The sequence below is a fragment of the Pteropus vampyrus genome, unplaced genomic scaffold (genome assembly GCF_000151845.1).
Source record: "Pteropus vampyrus isolate Shadow unplaced genomic scaffold, Pvam_2.0 Scaffold184, whole genome shotgun sequence".
Classification (NCBI taxonomy): Eukaryota; Metazoa; Chordata; class Mammalia; order Chiroptera; family Pteropodidae; genus Pteropus; species Pteropus vampyrus.
Window position 1 is genome coordinate 408941 of NW_011888965.1, and position 5540 is coordinate 414480.

Genomic DNA, 5540 nt, shown 5'->3' on the forward strand with positions numbered 1-5540 from the left:
TCAACAAATGATGCTGGGAAAACTGGACAGATACATGCAAAAAATGAAACTGGACCACATTTTCCCACCATATACAAATATAAACTAAAATGGATTAATGACTTAAATGTAAGATCTAAAACCATAAAACTTCTGGAAAAAAAACAGGCAGTAAACTCTCTGATATTGCTATTAGTAATTTTTTTCTGATATATTTCCTCAGACAAGGGAAACAAAAGAAATAATCAACAAATGGGACTACATCAAACCAAAAAATTTTTTTCACAGCAAAGGAAACCATCAAGAAAATGAAAAGACAACCTAGTGAATAGGAGAAGATATTTACCTATGATACATCTGATAAGAGGTTAATATCCAAAATTTATGAAGAACCTATTCAACTCAACACACAAAAAAAACAAACAATCCAATTTTAAAAAATGGGCAGAAGACCTGAATAGGTATTTCTCCAAAGAGAAATTACAGATAGCCAATAGACATGAAAAAATATTCAACCTCATTAATCATCAGAGAAATGCAAATTTAAACCACAATGAGATATCACCTCACACCTATCAGAATGGCTGTCATCAATAAATCAAAAAACAACAAGTATTGGTGAGGATATGGAGAAAAGGAAACACTCTTACACTGTTGATTGGTTTGCAAATTGGTGCAGCCACCATGGAAAACAGTTTGGAGGTTCCTCAAAAAATTAAAAATAGAACTACCTTTTGACCCAACAATTGCACTTATGGGTATTTATCCAAAACAAAAACAAAAACAAAACATTAATTTGTAAAGATCTATGCACCTCTATGTTTACTGTAGTGCTATTCACAATAGCCAAGATATGGAAGCAACCTAAGTGGCCATCCATAGATGATTAGATAAAGAAGTGGTGGTACATATATACAATAGAATATTTACTCAGATAAAAAGAAAAAAGAAGAAAGAAAGAAAGAAAGAAAGAAAGAAAGAAAGAAAGAAAGAAAGAAAGAAAGAAAGAAAGAAAGAAAGAAAGAAAGAACATGAATGGACCTAGAGAGTATTATGCTAGTTGAAATAAATCAGACAGAGAAAGACAAATATCATATGATTTCACTGATATGCAGAATCCAAGGAACAAAAGGAACAAACTAAATGAAAACAGGCTCACAGATATAGGGTAGAAACTGGTGATTGCCAGAGGGGAGGAGGATTGGGGCTTGGATGAACAAGATGAAGGGATAAAGAAGTACAAAATAGTAGTTAAAAAACAGTCACAGGGATGTAGATTATAACATGAGGAATACAGTCAATATTATTGCAATGACTACGTATACAGCCAGATGGGTGCTAGAGTAATCGGGAGGAAATAGCTTCATAAATTATATAAATGTCTAATCATTGTACTGTATACTTTAAACTAATATAAAATAAAATAGTAATAATAATAGCTATTATTTTTATACCGAATTAGTGAGGAAGATGAAATATTATTTCCATTTTATAAATGAGGAAACTATAGCTTAAGAAGGTTAAGTAACTTGCCTTAGTCACACAGCAAGTAATAAATGATTGAGCCAGAACTATATTTCATTTTTAAAATATCGTTCCCATATCTTCTATTCTATCATAATTCCTCATACTAGATCATCTTTGCTTGTTGCCATTAATATACGTGTTTTTTATTAAAAACGATAATAGCTAATACTTAATCAGTACTATGTACCAAGCATTTTTCTAAGCACTTTTCATGTAGAGATGTATAAGCCTCCTGAGAAGCATATGTTATCATCATCAAGTTACAGATAAGGAAAACGAGGTACAGAGAGATTAAGTCACTTGCCAAAGGTCAGATAGGCAGGAAAGATGTTTTTCCAACCCAGAGACTCACTCCAAAGTGTAATACTGTGTGAAGTCATTCAATAAGCTTAGAACAGTAAGCTATGAACCCTCTACTCCTATGGAATCACTTTATATTAAAAATGAGACAAAATGTGTATGCTCCAGTCGTAATTAATTACTTTCGTTTCCATTATTTATTCTCCCTGGCTTCTGACTTCACTACCTAGATTCTCGGCCCCAGAATCATATCCACCATCCCCTTTCCCATGCTCATCTGATCGTCTACTAATTTTAATTTTTTGGACACTCAGCTTAGATGTCCCCTTCTCCAAGAAGCCTTCCTTGAGCTCCAAAGACTGGTTAAGGTGGTCTTCCTATGTGTTCTCAGAGGATGCTGTGCTTACATCTGTCAGAACACTTTTCACACCTATTTTGCATTGCCTGTTACTTGTCTGTCTTCCATATCATATTCTAGAGACCTTAATACTTGGGACTCATCATAGGTAACTTTGGTTTCCCCAAAATCTATCATACTCCTTTGTGTATAGGGATAATATGCTAAATGTCTGTTGATTTCTTTGAACAATATATTTTTTTAGCACTCATATCTAATTAAATTACACTATGTTTAGATTAGGTGCCCTTAGTAAAGGTGCCCTTCTACATTAGAATATAAACTCTATGAAGGTAGAAACAATGGGTCTTTCTTGTCTCCTAACATAGTTTCTGACCCATACCAGCACTCCATCAATAGTTTTTAATTAAACAGAACCAGGTAAAGAGTAAGGAACAATTCATAAATGCATATACTCAGTAATTTCATGGAAGATAGGCGCAAATCAATGTACACTTATCACTTTGTATCTAATAACTGAAAAGGAAAGATATGTAGAAAAACGTATGGAAATGTTGTGATCAGAGCATATTTTTGCATTAAATATCCAAAAATACTTTTGTATAATGTTAAAAAATGTAAATGACAGATGACTCAAGTCAAAATTCTTCAGACAGTACATTAAGGTAACTTAATATAGTTACCTTAATGTACTCATACATTAAGGTAACTTAATATAGTTAAGTACTTAATATAGTTACCTTAATGTACTCAATGATAATATTATTAACTTATGGGGAATGAGGAGAACCTATTTTAAAAATGCATGTTCAAAGTATATCTTTCCATATACTATTTATCCAAACACTGAATAGTAGATTAAACAGGCAAAATTTAAGGCACAAGTAGATCCAAGTTTAGCAATTTTATAGTAAACGTTATATAGAGGTTTATTATTCACATGGCTTGTTCAGGTTTTAAGCAGTAAGGCATTTTATGTCAATTATGTTGCAAAATAGAGAAAAAGAAAACTTTGTCCTTCACTAAAATAATATGACAAATACCATATAAAATTAATTGAATCAACTGATTATGTTTTTCTGTTTACTATCAATCAATTTCACTGATTTTAAAAACAATGAAAATGGAAACACATATGCATGACATTTAAAGTTTGTTGGGTATCATCCATACACAGACTATATCTGTGAAAAGAATTTATTCTCTTTCCTAGCACTGTTCTTATGACCCCATGAAGATCAGATATTTAATATGACAACTACAGTGATCACTCAACATTCTTCTATACACAAAGATGAAAAACTGTAATGAGAAGACCATGACAATATGTTAAAGGCTATACAATAATATATTCAAAATTTACTTCTTCTCTGACAGGACTAGACAAAGAGAACAGAATTTATCTGTGAGTAGTGCTTCACACAAGTCTAGCAACATAATTGCTTAAGAAATACTTTAACTTGATTTAACTGACTACCTGGGAACAAATGGATATATATCTAGTTGATTTTTTTTAACTAAAAGAGCATTTTTATTAGTTTCAAAAAGCATTTATTTTTATGTATGTGTGCCCTTAAGTGCCTCTAGAATTGTCCTTATATTGTTGCCATTGTTGTTAACATTCTTGTGTCGTTCTTCCACCATGAGTGAAAAACACTTGTTCCATGTTGAGCTTTTGCTTTTCTCCCTCAAGTTTCTGTGTACTCTTAAGTGGGTTGCAGTCTTTTTTTTCTTTGCCAGCTAATGGATTTGTGTTTTTATTACCCATAGAAGTCATATTGCTAGTCTCTCAAGCTACACTCCACAAACAAGTGGTTGAAAACAGAGTAGTTGCTACTCTTGTGATTCTTCTCCGAATACACATGACAAGCCACTATCTCTCAGCTGAAGGTCTGGAGGAAAATATACTCTTAGGTCTCTCCAGGTTCCAATAGCAGCTCTCTCCTAATCAGAGGGACCAAAATCCATTTGCCTCCCCAGTGCAGGTCACCTGCAATGGGGTGAAAATATTAGGCAGCTCTTTCCGAGAATCATAGGCCTCAGGAAATTCAGAAGTTCTAAATTTTACTTTAGCCCTAATGGAGAAGCAAACCTAGTATTCTGCTGCTTCCCCTTGAGTCTCCACAGCACAAAAGCATTAAGAAAAATAAGAAACGAAATCTCCTCTCTTTCTCTCTGTCTCTCTGTCTCTCTGTCTCTCTGTCTCTCTGTCTCTCTGTCTCTCTCTCTCTCTCTCTCTCTTACTCATCTCAATAAAAAGAAAATGATATAACAGACTCAGGACTCAGACGGCAGATACAGGATATTGAACACATGAATAATAGAATTCCCAAAAGGAAATAAAGGAATAAATGGAAGAGAAGTAATAATTTGACAAAGAACAAAGATTATTCCAACCTGAATTATGACCTGAATGTAGAGTGTAGACTAAAACTTTTTACTAAGTAGCAAGTAGGATTCATGGGGAAAAAAAAATGTAGATATCCTGGTAAAATTTCTGAATTTAGAGATAAAGAAAAAATATTACATGGCAATCAATGTAAGGAATAGCCTTACACATGAAATAAAATAAGGCATTATATACTTCTCATCTGTAAGCTGAGATTGGAGTTAGAGGATAGAGGAATGATCCACAAAACACTAAGAAAAAAAAAGTTTATAATCAAAGACCTCTATACCCAAACAAATTATGTTCATCTGTAAAAGCAAAAGAAAAATATTTTAAGAACACATGAACATTCATATATCACTAACAAGATGCAACCTGATCTAAGAAAGTATGTGCGAACGTGTTCTGACCAAAAGCTAATTCAGTCAGAACAGACAAATCAAGAGAAGGCAAAGAACGATGTAAATAAATGTTAGTGATAAATGTATCTCTTAAGGTATTTATATTTTAGATGAATGCTTTACATAATTGCACATTTATAGTATACAAGTTAAATAGAATTATTGAAACAAAAAAAGAAACATGTAAAGAAAAATATTATAAAAACCTAGAACTAATTTTGTAGAGCTATCTTAGAAATATCCTAAGGTTATGTGAAGGTTGGAAAAATGTCTCGTCTGGGAAGTAAATATTTCTAAATATTTAAGTTTTATCTAGAAAGCAGAAATGGGCAAGTAAGACATTTTAGTGGAATGCTAATTTATTATTTTACTTTCGTTATGTATATGTGTAAGTGAAAATCACTATCAAGAATGGAAAAGTAAGCACCTGCAGAATTGAAAAGCATAGTAGAATGTCAAATTAAATGAGAGAGAAGAAAATTAACAAAAGAACAATGACTGAAAAGGGGAAGTTTCAAAGATCCAAATTCACAAAGGAGAATGGAGATGAGGCACATACAGAAGGAAATTGGCTACTATATATATA